A 19,802-nucleotide genomic window follows, 5' to 3' on the forward strand; every position below is an offset into this window, starting at 1 on the left:
GAGCTGAGCTCCTCATCCCTCAGGGATCCTCACTTAAAATCAGCCCCCTCGGGCCCTGCATGCCGTTCACCGCTCTGCAGGATACAACGCCAGGTTCGGAGGTCCCACTGGAGTGCAGCTGTGATAGGTGGCCCTAGACCAGTGTGACAGGGACACTGTGACAAAATCTCCCCGCGGCCCCTCACCTTACATGGTGACAGTGTTCTTTGCTGAGACCACCTGCACACCTCTGTATACCAGCAGATATTTCTAGCTTTTGAAGGATAACCGATGGGTGGCACGCCTGTAATCCTAGTATTTGGTAGGGTTGAGGATAGTCTCAGCAACTTAGTGAGGCTCTCAGCAACCTAGCAAGATCCTGTTTCAAAACAAAAAATAAAAAGGGCTGGGGGTATATCTCAGAAGTAGAATGACCCTGGGTTCAATCCCTAGTCCCCAAAAGAAAGAAAGGCAAAACCAAAGGATAATGGGGTGACCCTTGAGAGCTTCCCCCAGGCCACACCTCTACCTCTGCACTCCCTGATCCACCCTGGGTCAGTAATTAAAGATGAGTCCAAAGTCGGTATGGTGGTGCCTGCTTGTAATCCCGGTACTTGGGAGGCTGAGACAGGAGGATCACAGGTTTGAGGTCAGCCTCAGCTACTTAGTGAGGCTCTCAGCGACTTAATGAAACCCTGTTTCCAAATAAAAAATAAAATAGGTCTGGGGATATAGTCCAGAGGTAAAAAGCCTCTGGGTTCCATGTTCAGTACCACACAAAAAAAAAAAAAAAAAAAGAGAGAGTTCAACCCTAAGCCAACTTTGGGAAAGAGAAAGGTGACTAGCCAGGAGGCTAGCTCACAGATCAGAGCCAACTCCGCTAACCCCAGGCCACTTTCATAACCTTTCCAACTCTGGATTTTCACACCTTGCAATGGGGATGATGATTCCACCCAGGAGGCTGGTGGGAGGCTCAATGAGATAGTGAATGTCGGGTGCCAGGTACTAGGTAGGTGCAACACACACACACACACACACACACACACACACACACACACACACACACACCAGGTTTGCTGGGAAGGGTGTTCTTAGGGCAGAACTAAGCCTGTGACACAGTGTGGCACATGGAGCCGTGTGCGCTTGGGCATGTGAGCCAGCACCCTCTCACTGGGTCTTGCCAAGGCCTGGGCTCAGCCCACTTCCTCCTTTTCCTCCCCCCGCCCAGATCAGGGAGGACCGATGGGGTGTAGCGTGCCAAGGAACAATGGGCCCCCAACCCCTTCCGGCCCATTGCGTGAGAAGGAGCTGCAGGAAGGAAAGTCACCTCCCGGCGGGACAGGCCACCGCACCCCTGACGCCTGTCCCTGGGGAAGCCAGAGACCCCGTGCCGTCAAGGACCTCTGAGCATCCCAGGCTCTCCTGCTAGGTGGGTCCTGTCCCCACCACCTGGACCGGCACACTCTACCGGCTCTTTCAGAGACAACCTCCCATCTAGGCATGGCCGGCTTCCTCCCTGCAACGGGGCAGGTGCCCCCGCAGAGACCAGGGCCTGGTTCTCATTTGCCTCAGGGCCCCCATGCGTGGCCTGGCCCAGAGCCGTCTCCCGAGCGCTGATCAACAGGATGAGGGACCACGCGAAGGAAGCCAGGGGCAGTCAGAGACCTGGAGGCTGGGCCAGAAAAGATGAGGGGAAAGGACCCATTTGGAAGAAGCCGAAACTCCCACACTGAACCTAGAGATGAGGTTAGGGCCTTGGGAATGCCTCCAGTGAGCACAGGCGAGGTGGGGAGACCCTCCCCCTAATCCTGCCCACGCTCAGCTCTGCATGTGTACAGCAGCTTCGGCACTTTCACCGACATCCCCATACACACCTCTCCCTCTCCCCCTCATGCAGGATCACATTCCTGGTGGGTCGGCACCTCTGCTGTCACCAGGGACTCTGTAACAGGCGGTCCCAGGTGGCTTTGGGACCACATCCATCCACTGCCAGCAGGATAGCTCCGAGGGTCGCTGTCAGGCGGGCTGATGACCAGCGGCTCTGGGCGCCAGTTCCCTACCTAGAGGACGTGGTGGGTGGACCAGATGAAGCCATCCCTCTGTGTGTGTGGGGGGGGGGGGGCTCTCCTACCTGGGTGTGAGGTGCACTCTGGCCCAGAGCACAGCCTCTTGGAGTGTGGGCTGATGGTGAATTCCACCTGGATCTGGCCAGCTCAGCCGTGCTCCCCAACACTCTGGTCCAGCTCTCAGCTCCCCCTCCATGGAGATGGTGTCACCGTCCTCAGGTGTCTCAGTCCTGCCAGGAAGCAAGAGGAGCAGAGCATGCTTCCCAAACCTGCCCGGATTCCCCTGCCCTCCGCCTCCCCACGTCCGCCCCCACCCTGGAGCAAGCGCTGGGGACAGAAAGATTCCTCCATTCTCACGGCAAGAAGGGCCCTAGTCACCCAGCCCCGGGGGCACAGAAGATGGCCAGCGCACCTGGGAACATATACCTGGCTGGTGTGTGGCTCCGCCTGAATGCACACCTGTTAAACTCACGCACATACATGCACCTGGCCATGCCCGCCCACACGCAAGCACCCACAAAGAGCACATGCCCCATACCTGCACGCACACTGGAGAGCACCCGGCAGGCAGTCCACCCCCGTGGGGCTCTTGGATGGGTAACCCCAGGAACTACATCAGCCTGAACACCTCACACCACCTCTATTTTGGAGACTGAGAGGATACGGGGGGGGGCAGGGCTTTGGGAATAGACTCAGGCAGGGCCTAGGGGTGACAATCAGGTGCAATGCTATAATACAGTCATTCATTTGCAAAAGTTCTTATTAAAAGGTAACCTCAAGCCAGGCATGGTGGCGCACGCTTGTAATCCTAGTACTTGGGAGGCTGAGACAAAAGGATCATGGTTCGCGGACAGCCTCAGCTACTTAGTGAGGCCCTATGCAACTCAGTGAGACCCTGTTTCAAAATAAAGAATAAAAAACAGGGCTAGGGGTGTAGCTCGGAGGTAGAATGCCCCTGGGTTCCATCCCCAGTACTGCAAAAAAAAAAAAAAAAAAAAAAAAAGGTAACCTCAAGGAGCTGGGTACAGTGTGTATACCTGTAATCCCAGGATTTGGGAGGCTGATATAGAGGAGGATCACAGGTTCAGAGCCAACCTCGGCAACTCAGCAAGTCTCTCAGTAACTTATCAAGACCCTGTTTCAAAATAAAATAAAATAAAGCCGGGCATGGTGGCCCACACTTGTAATCCCAGTACTTGGAAGGCTGAGACAGGAGGATCACAGGTTCACAGACAGCCTCATTAAGCAGTGAGACTCTCATCAACCTAGTGAGACCCTGTTTCAAAAATAAAAATAAAATAGGGCTGGATGTATAGCTCAGAGGTAGAATGTCCCTGGGTTCAATCCACAGTACTAAATAATGATGATGATGATGATGATGATGATGATGATGATGATAATGGCTGGGAGTAAGATGGGCATGGTGGTACAAACACCTGTAAATCCCAATACTTAGGAGGCGGAGACAGGAAGATCACAGGTTCAAGAAGAGTCTCAGCATGTAGTGAGACTTTCATCTAGCAAGACCCTGTTTCAAAATAAAAATAGCAGGGCGTGGTGACGCGCGCTTGTAATCCCCACTCTTGGGAGGCAGAAACAGTTGGATCACGCAGGTTTGAAGCCAGCCTCGTTGGCTTAAGAGACCCTGTTTCCAAATTTAAAAAATATAAAAAATAAGTCTGAGAGTGTAGCCCGGAGGTAGAAGGGTTCCATTCCCAGTACCACCAAAATAAATAAATAAAATTAAAAAATTAAAAAATAGAGCCAGGGGTGTAGCTCAGAGGTAGAATGCCGCTGGGTTCAATCCTCCGTACCACAAGAAGAAGAATGGAGTGTAGCTTGGGGGTAGAAAGCCTCTGGGTTCAAATCCCAATAGCACACACACAAAACCAAAACCAAACCACAGGCTCCTCCTGTCTCCACGTAGTCCTGGATGAGTCACTATGCTCATGTCCACAGGGCCAGAATCCCTGTCTGCTCTCCAGCTCCCTAATGGCACCTGCAAATTCTAGGCAGAAAATTGGAGTAGTTGCTCTTATGAAAGCCCTAACATCTCAGTGCACAATGAGTTTGTTGGCATTAATTTCTTTCTCTTCTTCCTTTTCCTCTTCTTCTTCCTCCTCTTTCTCCCTTGTTTTCTTTCTTTTTCTTTTTCTTTTTCTTTTTTTTTTTTTGGCAGTACTGGGGTTCCTGGAAGCCCTTCTATCTCCGGGCTACACTCCCAGACCTATTTTATATTTTTTATTTGAAACGGGGTCTCACTAGGTTGCTGAAAGTCCCTCTAAATAGCTGAGGCTGGTCTAAAACTTGTGATCCTCCCGTTTCAGCCTCCCAGGTACTGGGATTACAGGTATGTGCACCTACACAGCAATTTATCAACATTTTAAGGTATATACCCTTTGGCCCAGCAAGTTCACTTTCACAAATTCATCCTTCAGTTAAGCTTACACAAGTGATAATAACATGTTCAAGGATTGCTTTGTAGCTGAAAGTTGTTGGAATGAGAGGTCACTTGTGTCAAGTACTATCAGAAAAATAATAATAATAAGTAAAGCCAGGAAGATAGGGAGAAGGGAATCTCACGGCATGTATGCCTGGTAATAAGAACGACTCACAAAGGCCACGGAAAATTTACACACAAAAAAAGTATTTCTACAAGCTTGGCTGCCCAATATTTGTCTGTTTAACCTTGGACTCTTGCTATTGATCCTTTTTTTCTATTTATTTATTTAGGTACTGGGGATTGAACTCAGTGGCGTTCTACGTCCAACTTACATCCCCAACCCTTTTTACTTTTTTTTTTTTTTTTTTGGCAGTACTGGGAATTGAACCCAGGGACATTTTGCCTCCAAGCTACACCCCCAGCCCTATTTTATTTTTATTTTGAAACTGGGTCTCAGCCAGCTATAGTGGTGCACGCTTGTAACCGCAGTACTTGGAAGGCTGAAACAGCCTCAGCTACTAGTGAGGCCGTCCGCAATTTAGTGAGACCCTGTTTCAATGCTGGGTGTGGTGGCGCACGCTTGTAATCCCCACGCTTGGGAGGCTGAGACAGGAGGATTGTACAGGTTCAAAACCAGCCTCAGCTACTTAGTGAGGCTCTCAGCAACTTAGTGAGACCCTATTTCCAAATAAAAATATATAAAAAAAGGTCTGGGAACATAGCCCAGAGGTAGAAAGCCTCTGGGTTCTACCCCCAGTACCACCAAAAACAAAACAAAATAAAGGATTATTTTTTGTTGTTGTTGTTGTTTGTGTGTGTAGTACTGAAGTTCCTGGAAGCCCTTCTACCTCCAGGCTACACTCCCAGACCTATTTTATACTTTTTATTTGGACACAGGGTCTCTTAAGCCAGCATGGCTGACTTCGAACCTGTGCAATCCTCCTGTCTCCGCCTCCCAAGCGCGGGAATTACAAGAGTGCGCCACCACGCCCGGCCAAAATAAAGTATTATTTTGTACTGGGATTATAAGTGTGCACCACCACACCTGGTTTATTCATTCATTCGTTTGTTTATCAGTTTTACTCAGCCATTAAAAAAAAATCAATTACATCATTTTCAGGGAAATGGATGGAACTGGAGGACATTATGCTAAGTGAGATTAGTCAGTCACAAAAAATAAGAAAGCAGATGCTTTCCCTAATATGTGAAAGTTAGGGAGAAATGGGTCATAGGAGGAACCCTAGATGAAAAAGGAAATCCTATAGACGAGCAAACAAGACAACCTAAAGGAGGAGAAAGGAGGGGGGAAGAGGAAAACCTCTAAAACACAAAATGTACTTAAACATATCGAAGTCAACCACTAAGCCTAGCAAGGGAAGGAGGGACGGGGAGGGAATGGGGTGGGAATTGAGTAGGGGTTAAATCAGTGATGTGTGCATGTATGTACACACACGTTTTTTACCCCAATATGATGTATGAATATAATGCACCAATAAAATATTAAAAAAAAAGAACCCTTTAGCCGGGTGTGGTGGCGCACACTTGTAATCCCTGCGCTTGGGAGGCGGAGACAGGAGGATCGCACAGGTTTGAAGCCAGCTGCGCTGGTTTAAGAGACCCTGTTTCCAAATAAAAAAATACAAAATAGGTCTGGGAGTGTAGCCCAGAGGTAGAAGGGTTTCCAGGAACCCCAGTACCACAAAAGAAACAAACAAACAAACAAAAATAAATAAATAAATAAAACACTGTAACTCATGCTGTGAAGAAACAAGGCTGCTGTGAAGATGCGAAAACTTTACAGGGGTCGCTCAAGAGAGCCGTCTCAGAATTGTAAAAGAAGAGCTAAGAAAAGAGTTTTAGCCTGAAGGACTGGACAGGTGCAAAGCCCTGAGGCAGGAAAGGAAGGAAAGGACTTAGTGTATGTGCAAGGACAAGTCATCCTATCCCAGGAAAGGCACAGCCTCACCCGTGAAAATATTCTTTTTTTTTTTTTTTTTTTTTTTTGCAGGTCTGGGGATGGAACCCAGAGGCATTTGATCTCCGAGCTACACCCCCTGCCCTATTTTTATTCTTTATTTTGAAACAGGGACTCACTAAGTTGCAGAGGGCCTCACTAAGTAGCCGAGGATGTCCGCAAACCGCGATCCTCCTGTCTCCCGAATGCTGAGATTGCAAGCGTGCGCCACCACGCCCAGCGAAACTATTCATTTTATAGGTAGAGAGACAGAGGACCAGGGAGGGAAGGCAGCTTCCCCAAGAAAATGAAAGAGCTAGGAACTAAAGCCTGGATGGCTGGGCTTTGTGAGCTGGGTGCTGTTTCAGCTCTAGGTTTGGAAACCTTTGCAGGATCTCAAAAACCAGAAGAGGAGGCTACGATGGGAAGAAACTGGCAACTATCCTGGCTCTGCCCCCTGATCTCAGGAACCGAGGGAGGGGAAACCATTGGCTGCATGCCGTTGAGTGTGGGCACTGTGAGGTCGGCTGTGAGGCCTGGCCTGAGGAGGTGGAGATCAAAGAACTCCAGCAGTGGAGGGAAAGTGGCCCTAACCTTATCCCCCTACCCCCAGCCCATAAACCTACCTGTCTGGCCTTCTGTCAAGACCACCAAACCGGGAAAAGCCATGACCGTGTAACTATCCCTCCCAATGCCCCATAAAAAGCCCCTAGTCTGTAAGGCAGGGCCCCTGACTCTCCCAGTCAGGTGCCTCCTCCCAGATAAATAAGTCTCCAATTAAATCTGTTCCTGCTGTCGAGCTGTGCACTCCTGGTTCCATCTTTACCAACAGCGAGGAGTGCACAACCGTGAACACTGGCCTCAGCCGCGGCAGCGTGACCTGCCCTGGTCCCCTGGGGCTGGAGTGGGCCGTGCCTCTCCTCTGCCTGGCCGCCGTCACTCCAGCTTTTGTGTGTGCGTGTGCATGTGGGCGTGGTACTGGGGGTTGAACCCAGGGGAGTTCTACCTCTGAGCCACACCCCCAGCCGTATTTTATTTTTTAGTCTCACTGGGCGGTTGAGAGTCGGCTATGTTGTCAAGGCTGTCTTCAAACCTGCAATCCTCCTGTCTCAGCCTCCCAAGTACTGGGATTACAAGCGTGTGCCCCCACGCCCGGCTTTAGCTCTTGAATGTGCTTGCTGGGTGCTGTGGCACACGCCTGTCATTCCAATAATTCTGGAGGCTGAAGCAGGAGGATTGCAAGTTTGAGGCCAGCTTGGGTATCTTAGTAAGACTCTCATCAAAATAAATTTTAAGCTGATGACATCGCTCAGGTAAGGTGGTAGAGCACAGGTGAGGCCCTGGGTTCAATCCCAAGTACAAGAAGGAAGAAAGGAAGGAAGGAAGGGAGGAAGGAAGGAAGGGAGGGGAAAGATTCCCTTAAAAATGTGGCTTCAATTATGTACAGGCCCGAGTACGCGTGCGTGTGGGTGTGTGCCGTGTGCATCTTGAAGCTTCCGAGCATAGCACTCTCAGTGTTGGTACCACGTTTCCCGAGAAACAGCAACCAGTTTTCATATTCCTGGTCACATGATGATGATTTAACCTCCACAGCAATCCTATGAGCAGCATGCTATTATATAGTCCTTTTTTTTTTCTTTTTTTGGTGGTACTGGAGGTGGAACCCAGAGGCTTTCTACCTCCGGGGTAGCCTCCCAGACCTATTTTATATTTGGAAACAGGGTCTCACTAAGTTGCTGAGAGCCTCACTTAAGTATCTGAGGCTGGCTTCAAACCTGTGCGATCCTCCTGTCTCAGCCTCCCAAACGCTGGGATTACAAGCGTGCGCAACCACGTCCGGCTTATCTACTCCTTTTTACAGAAAAGGAAACTGAGGCTCAGAGACATCCCATAAAGTACCCAGTACTATCCAGCAAATAACTAAGTACTGTGTTCATACAGCTCTGAACTTCCTTATTATTATTTTGCAGGTCTGGGGATGGAACCCAGGAGCATTTGACCTCTGAGCTACACGCCCTGCCCTAATTTTTATTTTTTATTCTGAGACAGGGTCTCACTGAGTTGCAGAGGGCCTCACTAAGTAGCTGAGGCTGTCCATGAACCATGATCCTCCGGTCTCAGCCTCCCGAATGCTGGGATTACAAGCGTGCGCCACCACACCCGGCTTGAACTTCCTTATGTTAGATTACAATGCACCAGTAAGAGTTTAGTTGTTTGTTTGTTTGTTTGTTTATTGTGGTACTGGGGGTGGAACCCAGAGGCCTTCTACCTCCAGGCTATACTCCCGGACCTATTTTCTATTTTATTTGGAAACATGACCTCCCAAATGTCTCTGGGTTCCATCCCCAGTACAGAAAGAAAGAAAGAAAGAAAGAAAGAAAGAAAGAGAGAAAGAGAGAAAGAGGCAGAAAAGGAAAGCCCAGCAGCGAGGGACAGCAAAGCCCCCGCCCTAAGCAGAATGAGTTTCCCCACATTGGGGAAACTGATTTAGATCAGCACCCAGGAAGATGATATCTGGGGAAGACTAAATGCCCAGGCTTCCTGCCGTCCTGTCCCCCAGCCTCCGCCCCCTGGGTGGCGAGCTCTTGCCAAGGCTCCTGCTAGCCCCCCTGCCAAGCTGGGCGGGCAGGCAGCAGGTGGACTGGGCGGGTCTCCAGGCTCTTCTAGGCAGCCGGCAGGTGGACTGCGCTCTCCGCGCTCCTTAGAGCCAAAGGGGTCCTGTCCCTCTCTGCCCTGCATTTCAGGGATGCACCTGATGTGTTTAAAAGGGTGCTGCTTTCTCCCAGAGCGACCTCCTTCACCCTTCCAGCAAACAAGGTCCCAAGCCCCACCCAAGGGAGGGTGCAGCAGCCGTGCCTGCTGATAAACCGGTGGATCCCAGGTGAGCGGATGGCTGGGGCACACTCAGGAACTCAAGTCAGCACCAGGCCAACCCCACAGGGGCTCCAGAAAGGCCCCCAGTCTCCATACTCCACCTGCAGAGCACTGTGTCTGGAGTCCCACGTAGGGGTCGGTGCTGCACGCAGGGCGTCGTCTCTCCCTGAGCATTCAGCCCCCTTCCTTCAAGGAACCACACTCTCACATTCTCCCTGCCCCAGAGGAAGGGGGATCTGTCCTTAAATGTATACCTGAAAATAAGGACTGAAACTAGTCTTCATATCCTACAAACTTTTTCCAGCAGCAAGACCCCCACTGTTCAAAGGGAGGCTTCCTCCCTGCCTGCCCTTCAGAAAGTCAGGCTTGAGCCAGGCTCAGTGGCGCATGCGTGTGATCCTAGTACTTGGGAGGCTGAGACAGAAAGATTGCAGATTCTCCGCCAGCCTCAGTTACTTACTGAGGCCCTCTGCAATTCAGTAAGACCTTATTTCAAAATAAAATAAAATAAAATAAAATAGAAGCTGGGCATGGTGGTACACACTTGTAATCCCAGTACTTGAGAGGCTGAGACAGGAGGATTGCAGGTTCAAAGCCAACCTCAGCTACTTAGTGAGGCTCTCAGCAACTTAGTGAGACCCTATTTCCAAATTTTATATATATATATATGAATAGATGAATAGATCTGGGGGTATAGCCTGGAGGTAGAAGACCCCTGGTTCCATCCTCAATACCACAATAATAAATAAATAAATAAATAAATAAATAAATAAATAGGACTGGGATAGAAATTAGAGGTAAAATGCTCCTGGATTCAGCCCCCAGTACCACATACACAGAAAGTCAGGCTTATGTCGGGCATGGTGGTGTACACCTATAATATTAATACAGGAGGATCACAGGTTCAAGACCAGCTTCAGCAACTTAGTAAGGGTCTCAGCAACCTACCAAGAATTTGTTTCAAAAAATAGAAGCCCGGCATGGTGGCAAACACTTGTAATCCCAGCATTCGGGAGGCCAAGACCAGAGGATCGCGGTTCTCAGACAGCCTCAGCTACTTAACGAGGCCCTTTGCAACTCATGAGATCCTGTTTCACAAATCAAAGGAATAAAAAATAGGGCTGGGAATGTAGCTCGGAGGTACAATACCCCTGCGTTCAATGTAACTCAGAGGTAAAATACTCCTGGGTTTAATTCTAAGTGTCAAAAGCAAAAAAGTCTGCAGGGCGTGGTGGCGCATGCTTGTAATCCCAGCGTTTGGGAGGTTGAGACTGGAGGATTGCGGTTTGCAGACAGCCTCAGCTACTTAGTGAGGCCCTCTGCAACTTAGTGAGACCTTATTTCAAAATAAAGAATAAAAAATAGGACAGGGGGTGTAGCTTGGAGGTCGAATGCCCCTGGGTTCCATCCCCAGACCCGCAAAAAAACCAAAACAAAAAACAAAAAAACAAAAATGACACGCTTGTGTTCTGTAGTAGAGAGGCCCTCTGTTTCTCCCCACCCACTCACCCTGTGCCCAGTTCTGCCCCCCCCCTTTCCTTCCTGCCCCTGCCCTGTTCTCAGGCCACACTGGGATCCCATTTTATCCGAACATAGTCTGGGTCGCCCCCTTGTGGCCAGTCAGAGAAACGTCAGTCCCTCGTAGCTGCTGACCTTCACCCACAGTCCCCAGGACCCCACACCAAAGAAACAGGCAATCTATAGGGAAATGCGTTTGTTTAGAAATGCAGTAACAGCCAGGCATGGTGGCGCACCCTTGTAATCCCCGCGCTTGGGAGGCGGAGTCAGGAGGATCATGAAGGTTCGAAGCCAGCCTCTGGCTTGAGACCCTGCTTCCAAGTTAAAAAAAAAAAAAAAAAATATATATATATATATATATATATGTATGTATATACATATACAATACACACATATATGTATATATGTATATATGTATATATATGTATATATTTATATATATTTATATATATTTATATATATTTTTATATATTTATATATATTTATATATAATGTATATGTCTGGGAGTGTAGCCCGGAGGTAGAAGGGTTTCCAGGAACCCCAGTACCATAAAAAAAAGAAAGAAAGAAAGAAAGAAAGAAAGAAAGAAAGAAAGAAAGAAAGAGAAAGAAAATGCAGTATCAAGATGACCCTCAAATCCCTCTTATGCAGAAATTCTGGGTGAGCCACTAAGAGTGGACAGGGGATGCACCCTCCCTCCCATCCCACCAGTCTTCTGTCATGTCTTCATAAACCCACCTGAAGTAGAAATTATTTGTCCAGCCAGATGTGGTGGTGCACGTTTGTAATCCCAGGACTTGGTAGGCTTAAACAGGAGAATCGCAAGTTTATGGCCAGCAACTTAGTGAGGCCCTCCACAACTTAGTGAGACCCTATATCCAAATAAAAAAATAAAATAGGGCTGGAGGTATACCTGGGAGGTAGAATACCCCTGAGTTCAACCCCCAGAATCGAAAGGAAGGAAGGAAGGAAGGAAGGAAGGAAGGAAGGAATTGTCCAACTCCCTGCCAGAAATTCAACTTGTGTTCTAATATTTCCAAAGACAGGGAGCACCAAGGCTGACACCATCTTTTCTGTGCTGGGGCCATGGGAACACCAATGGTACAGGCCCTTCCCTGACTTGGGACTCACACCCTGCTCAGCTACCTGGAGCAACAGATGAGCAAATGAGGGCTACAGGTGTACTAAAGGCACAGGCGATGGGAGTGACCAGTTCTACACAGACCTACACCCCACATACCTCTTTTCAGAGAGAGATCTTGTATTTAGAGAAATTAAATTCCAGAATTTTAGCCAGGCATGGTGTCGCACGCTTGTAATCCCAGCACTTGGGAGACCGAGACAGGAGGATCACCCAGGTTCAAAGCCAGCCTCTGCTACTGAGTGGGGCTCCGCAACTGAGTGAGACCCTGTTTCCAAATAAAGTATAAAATAGGTCTGGGAGTATAGCGCGGAGGTAGAAAAGCCCCTGGGTTCCACCCCCTGTACCTCAAAAAAAGGGGGGATTTTGGTTAATCCGAGAGTCCAGCTAGCCTCTTGATTCCACTTGAAAATCAGCCAATCAAAGCTGGGCATGGTGGCCCACGCTTGTAATCCCAGTACTTGGGACGCTGAGACAGGAGGATCCAGGTTTGCAGACAGCCTCAGCTACTTAGTGAGATTCTTGGCAACTTGGTGAGACCCTGTGTCATATGAAAAGAATAAAAAAATCAAGCTGGGGGGTATAACTCGGAGGTAGAATGCCCCTGGGTGTCATCCCAGCATCACCAAAAAAAAAAAAAAATGAAATCACGGCATTTGTAAGATAGTAAGTAGAACTAGAGGACATAGAAAGACAGGTATTATATGTTTTGTTGTAAATGTGGAGGGGGAAATAGAAGAGGTCCTGAAGACAGAGGACCATTAGGGAAAGGGAAGGAGGGCGGAGAACGGAAGGGAGAGTGGGCGCAATCAAGGCACGATACATTCATGTATATAAGCGCCACAGTGAAGCACATTAATTTGTAAAATTAATACGTGTCAATAAGAATTTTTATGAGCTGGAAGTGGTGGCTCACGCTTGTAATCCCAGTACCTGGGAGGCTGACAGAGGAGGATCGCAGGTTCGCAGCCAGCTTCAGCTACTCAGTGAGGCCTCTGCAACTTAGTGAGACCCTGTTTCAAAATAAAGAATAAAAAATGGGATTGGGGAGCCGGGCGTGGTGGTGCACGCTTGTAATCCCAGCATTCGGGAGGCTGAGACCAGAGGATCATGGTTCACAGACAGCCTCAGCTACTTAGTGAGGCCCTTTGCAACTCAGTGAGACCTGGTTTCAAAATAAAGAATAAAAAATAGGGCTGGAGCATAGCCTGGAGGTAGAATGCCCCTGGGTTCCAACCCCAGTACTGCCGAGAGAAAGAAAAAGAAAGAAGGAGAGAGAGAGAGAGAGAGAGAGAGAGAGAGAGAGAGAGAGAGAGAAACAAAGGGAGAAAGAATAACTGCCGGGCGTGGTGGTGCACACTTGTAATCCCAGCATTCGGGAGACTGAGACAGGAGGATCACAGTTCGCTGACCGCCTCAGCTACTTATGCCCTTTGCAACTCAGTAAGACCCTGTTTCAAAATAAAGAATAAAAAATACGGTTGGGGAGCCGGGCATGTGGCGCACGCTTGTAATCACAGCATTCAGGAGGCTGAGACAGGAGGATCATGGTTCGCGGACAGCCTCAGCTACTTAGTGAGGCCCTCTGCAACTCAGTGAGACCCAGTTTCAAAATAAAGAATAAAAAATAGGGAAGAGGATTAGCTCAGAGGTCAAATGCCCCTGGGTTCTAACCCCAGACCCGCAAAAAAAAAAAAAAAAATAGGGTTGGGGTGTAGCTCAGAGGTAGAATGCCACTGGTTCAATCCCCAGTACCACAAGAATAATAATTATGATGATGATGATAATGATTTTTTTTCAAGAAAGTCAGCCAAAGTCCCTGTGCACTGACCACTCTACATCAGGTCTGGCCTGGTGCCTCGCCCCACTTAACACACATACACTGCACACATTCCTGCTGGGCAGATGGGGGCAGAGGTGCAGAGGGAGAGGTCACTTGGCCAGGATGGCACCTCTGGCCATTTGCAGGATTGGGTCTGACCTCAGGCTTGCTGGTAGCTCTTGCAGCTCATGTAGGATCCCCTGGAGCGATGCAGGGCACCCCAACCTGGCACCAATGCTCCGTGCTACCCCTCTAAGAGCCTGAGCTGAGCCAGGACCTGCTGAGAGAGCTCAGGGCAGGACGTGAAGCCAGAAGTCTGACCCAGACTCTGCGCCTCCTTCCTGGCCCTGCCCCCGCCATGCCCCATCTCTGCTGTCCCTCAGGATCCAGTACCTCCCTTCCCTGCTCCAGCCAGAGACTGCCCTGCACTGCAGCTCCACATACCTGGACAGAGGGCGGGCAGGCAGGAGGTGAACATCTCCCCCATCTCACAGCCCTCTGCTGCCAAGCAACTCTAGTGCCCGGGGCCTCTGCAGCTGCCGTCTAAGGCCCCCTCGTGAAACAGGGGTAGAACCAGACTTTGGGGTGATTCTGCAGATAGCCTGCCCTTCAGATAAAATCTAAATGCCATGGACTTCCTTGGAGGATAAATTTGAAATGATGCAGCTGGGCTCAGTGGCATGAGCCTGTAATCCCAGTACTTGGAAGGCTGAGACAGGAGGATCTCAGGTTGGCGACCAGCCTCAGAAACTTAGTGAGTCCCTTATCTTGAAAAAAAAAAAAAAAACAACAACAACAACAAAATAGGAGCCGGGCGTGGTGGTGCACGCTTGTAATCCCAGCATTTGGGAGTCTGAGACAGGAGAATCGTGGTTCACAGACAGCCTCAACTATCAGTGAGGCTTTTTGCAATTCAGTGAGACCCTGTTTCAAAACAAAGAATAAAAAATAGGGTTGTGGGTGTAGCTCAGAGGTAGAATGCCCCTGGGTTCCATTCCCAGTACTAAATAATAATAATAATAATAATAATAATAATAATAATAATTCCAGTACTTGGGAGGCTGAGACAGGAAGGTCACAGGTTTGAAGCTAACTCCAGCAACTTAATGAGGTTCTCAGCAACTTAGGAGACCCTGTTTCAAAATAAAACTAAAAAATAGGGATGGAGCATAGCTTGGAGGTAGGATGCCCCTGGGTTCAATCCCCAATACCACACACACACACACACACACACACACCTTTCGTAGCCAACTGGGGTCCCTGGGGCTGATTTCTGTCATTTGGGGATCACACAATCGACCCAGCCATGCTTTCCAAAATTGGCCTCTTCTCTTCCCACCGCCCTGGTCTCCCTACCCTCCTACACCCAGGCCAGCCCGGCCAGCACTAGCCCTGGACACTCTCTGTTGAGAACAGTCAGCTCTTGCTCTTTCCCTGGATGAGCCTGGTACAGGGTCCTCTCCAGCCAGAGCCGCCAGGTGCAGGCTTTCCAGGCGTGGCACTGGGGCTGGATACAGAGCCTTGTTACTTGTCCAGCCTGGGGGCCCATTCTCTTCCCCTTCAGATCTGGGATCTGGCCACTAGGAGGCGCTGTTCTCAGATTTGACAAGACCAGCCGGCAGGAGCCGTCAAACCTAACTCAATTCTAAGCCAGGACAGAGGCAGTGACTGCGGAGTGCAAACGGAAAACAATGGCCTTTGTCTATCGCTGCTGTGAACCTACCACTTCCCACGCGGGACCTTCCCTCAACCCTGCCTGCCTCGATGGGGCTGGGGTGAGGGGGCAGAGTCAGGCTTCTAAGTCACAGCCAACAGACACCGACCTCAGCTAACGTTAGCAAAAAATAAAGCCGGGAGTGGTGGTGCATGCTTGTAATTCCAGTACTTGGGAGGCTGAGATGGGAGGATCGCAGGTTCGCGGCCAGCCTCAGGTACTTAGTGAGGCCCTCCACAACTGAGTGAGACAGGAGAATCTCACTGTTTCAAAATAAAGAATAAAAAATAGGACTGGGGGTGTAGCTTGGAGGTAGAATGCCCCTGGGTTCAACACCCAGTACCACAATAATATAAAATAAAATAAAAGTATTGCTCACAAAGGCGACAGAAAAAAAACAGAAATATGCTGGGGAAATGGCAGTCGCCCCAGGAAGATGGGGCCTCCAGTGAGGTTTGAACAGGATACTGGCCCTGGCCCCACTGGAAATGATCTGCGAGGGCCCTTGGCGCTGGTGGCGCTGCTTCCCTGGTCACCACCCTCACCCTAGCTGCCTTGAACCACCGGCTCCTGCTTTGGTGTGCTCCTCCTGGTCTCTCAGGCCTCCCTCGCCCATTCAGCAGAGGCGAAGCCCCTTTCCCCCAGCACCGGGACCTCCAACAGCCTGGCCTGCCTTTGGGGACGCCACTCACTGCCGGCCGCCCCACGGTGGAGGCGGCTACACTACTAGCAAAGGCCGCGGGCCACAGGGCCAAAGCTTGATGCCAGGGTTGGGGCTGGGAAGGCCCTGGAGGTTGAGGGGTCCGCCTCTCCAACCCAACCGGCCTAGGCTGAAGGGAGAGCTGGCTGGGACCCCAGACCACCTCTATGTCAGGTAGGACCAAGAGGCTAAGAAGATGGACTGGAGACAACATAATGTCAACACACAGGGACCTTCATGGGAATCCAGAGACCTGCAGCTGGAGCCGGCCGGAGACCCCAAGGAGAATTCAGTCACCTGTGTATTTACTCCACAGGCCTTTACTGCGGCAGGCTCCGCACTGCCCTGTGGACAGAGGGAAGGAAAGGAGCCCGTCCTCACAGAGCGCACCCTCTTGACAGCCGCTTTCCTGGACACCTGAGACTGAGGGGGTGGTGTTTCCCTCCAGGGCCTCTAGAGACACCAAGAAGTGTCCTCCTGCCGGGCATGGTGGCTCACACCTGCAATCCCAGTGCCTGGGAGGCTGAAACAGGAGGCCCCCAGGTTCACAGCCAGCCTCAGCAATTTCCCAAGGTCCTCAGCAACTTAGTGAGACCCAGCTTCAAAACAAAGAATAAAAAGGACTGGGGATGTAGCTCAGAGGTAGAACCTTCCTGGGTCCAATCCCCAGTACCAAAAACAAAAACAAAAACAAAAAAACAAAAAGCAAAAAAAGAGGCCTCCAGGCCTCTTTGATTCTCAGGTAGCTTCTGTCTAGAGCCTCCTTGGCTCAGAGAGGATCCCTCTTTACAGCTCTACCCCATCCCCTCCCAGAGGAAAGGCTTTCTCAGCTGCCCTGGTCCTTGGGTCTGTCTCAGGTAGAAGGATTTCCGTGTTATGATTTGCAAAAGCTGATTATGAGGCCAACTCCGGCCCCTCCCCCACCCTGCCCCTCCCAGCCCCTCCCAGGCCAGGTCTCCAATTTCACACCTCAAAGAACCCAGAGCCTCTTTTGTTGCTTTCCCCATATGTTTCCATAAGCTGGAACAACACCACCTGGGCCTTCCAATCAGCAAGCAGAGCCTGGGGACTCCTGGCTGGGGCTTAGCCAGCGTGGAGACACCTGGCAGGTACAGTTCTCTGGGCAGCTTGGAGGGGTATCAACCTGCAAGAGGCGTTATGAGCCAGGACCCCAGGTGAGAACCAGAGTCCTTCTGACACTGCCCAATCCGGCTACTCCAGTGCCCGGAAAGTAGTAAATGCCCTGGATATTTGGTGAATGGATGGATGACAGTTTTCAATTCATCAGCCACTGTGAAACTGTAGGCTCAGGAGGAGACAAAGCCCCGGCCCCACCCTCGGGGAGGCCAACTGAACCCTTAGAGGACAGCAGGCGAGAGCTGGGACTACAGAGTCTGGTTTAGGAGAAAAAAATATTCCTCTTAACTGCCGGGGAGTGAAGGTTGCCTTGTGTCCAACACACAGGCTAAGCCGTGAACTTCGTAGCACCCCAGTTTAGAATAAGTCCCTGCAATTCATCTGCTCGCTTTCCCATCTTATTTTATTTTATTGGCACTAAGGTTTGAGCCCAGGGGCATTCTATCTACGAGCTACATCCCCAACCCTACGTTATTTTTTATTTTGAAACAGAGTCTCACTAGGTTAATGAAATCTCACTATTTGCTGAGGCTGGTCTTAAACCTGCAATCCTCCTATCTCAGCCTCCCAAGTACTGAGATTACAAGTGTGTACCACCAAAGAATAAAAAGGACTGGGGGTGTAGCTCAGAGGTAGAACCTTCCTGTTTTATTTTGTTGTACTAGGAATTGAACCCAGAGGAACTCTACCTCTGAACTACATCCCCTTCCCTACTTTATTTTTTTATTTTAAAACAGGTTATTGAGCTGTGTGTTGTGGCTTATAATTGCAATACTTGGGAGGCTGAGATAGGACAGCCTCAGCAAGTAGTAAGATTCTCATCAACCTAGCAAGGTCTTCCTTCCTTCCTTCCTTCCTTCCTTCCTTCCTTCCTTCCTTCCTTCCTTTTTCTCTTTCTTTCTTTCTTTCTTTCTTGCTTTCTTGCTTTCTTTCTTTCTTTTGTGGTACTGGGGGTGGAACCCAGGGACTTTTCTACCTCCAGGCTATACTCTATTTTATATTTTATTCGGAAACTGGGTCTCACTAAGTTCCTAAGAGCTTCACTAAGTAGCTAAGGCTGGCTTCAACCCTGTGCTATCCTCCTGTCTCAGCCTCCCAAGCGTTGGGATTATAAGTGTGCGCCACCACACTGGGCTAGCAAGATCCTCTTTCAAAATAAAAATAAATAAGCTGGGGGTGGTGGTGCACACTTGTAATCCCAGCATTTGGGAGGCTGAGACCGGAGGATCGCGGTTCACAGACAGCCTCTGCTACTTGGTGAGGCCCTTTGCAATTCAGAGAGACCCTGTTTCAAAATAAAGAATATATAATAGGGCTGAAGGTGTAGCTTGAAGGTAGAATGCCCCTGACTTTCATCCCCAGTACTGCAGGGTAAAAGAGTACCGACTGTAAGCCCTATATTAGTGTTGCCTATTATTATTATTAATTGAAATTCACGTCACTCGTTGATTCAGCCAACATTTCAGCACCAGTCTTCAGCCTCCACCAGCAGATCAGGACACAAAGAAGGGAGTCAATGCTACAGTGTCTTTGAGGAAGCATAGCAGAGTGTGGTATCCAGCCCCGTAATATGGAGAGGGAGGTCACAGAAGTTTCCAGGGATAAACAATCAATTCTCCACCAGGAGAAGGGAGCCTTTTTTTTTTTTTTAATTGGGAATTGAATCTAGGGACATTACCTCTGAGCTACATACCATCTCTTTATTTTTTATTTTGAAATAGAGTCTCACTAAGTTACTGACACTGACCTGGAACAAACCTATAATCCTCCTGCCTCAGCCTCCCAAGTACTGGGATTGTAGGCACCACCTTGCCCAGCCAGGAGCAAGCCTTTTACAGAGTAAATCTATCAGCTGAGATGAGGTGAAGCCCTCCAATGGGGAGGGAGGAGTCTCTGCCCCAGGATGAAGTTCAAAGACCCCTGTGTCCACAGGGCACCTCTACTCCAAGGTTCTGCCTTGACGTCCTGCACCCCATCCCTCCTGGTCTGTTTCATTTTAGTCCAAGCTCAACCCTTCCCAATTCCAGGGCTTCTACCCCATGGTCCCCTCTGCCAGCCTCCTCCTGCAGTGTCTGAGGGCTTCATGGGGTCCTCACTTGGCACCTGCATATTCCTCCAGGCAACTCTTTTGCCTTGAACACCTGTGCCTTCACCAGTCAGATGTTTCAAGAAGTTGGGGGAGCTGGGCATGGTGGTGCATGCGTGTAATCCCAGTACTTAGCAGGCTGAGACAGAGCTGGGCATGGTGGAAGGGAAAGAAGTCACAGGGGAAGCCCTGACCGATTCCCAGAGACTGTGGTAGCTGTGCACATCAGCCAAGCATCCCTGGCACTGAGAGGAGAAGGACCACCTGGTGATGACTTTCTCCTGGTTTCTGCCCTTCCATAAAGACTCTCAGCCCCCACTGGTCTGGTCTCCCTGGCCACCTGCCCGTAAGGCTCCTTTTGATGCTA

The sequence above is a fragment of the Muscardinus avellanarius genome, assembly GCF_963383645.1.
Source record: "Muscardinus avellanarius genome assembly, chromosome: 3".
NCBI lineage: Eukaryota > Metazoa > Chordata > Mammalia > Rodentia > Gliridae > Muscardinus > Muscardinus avellanarius.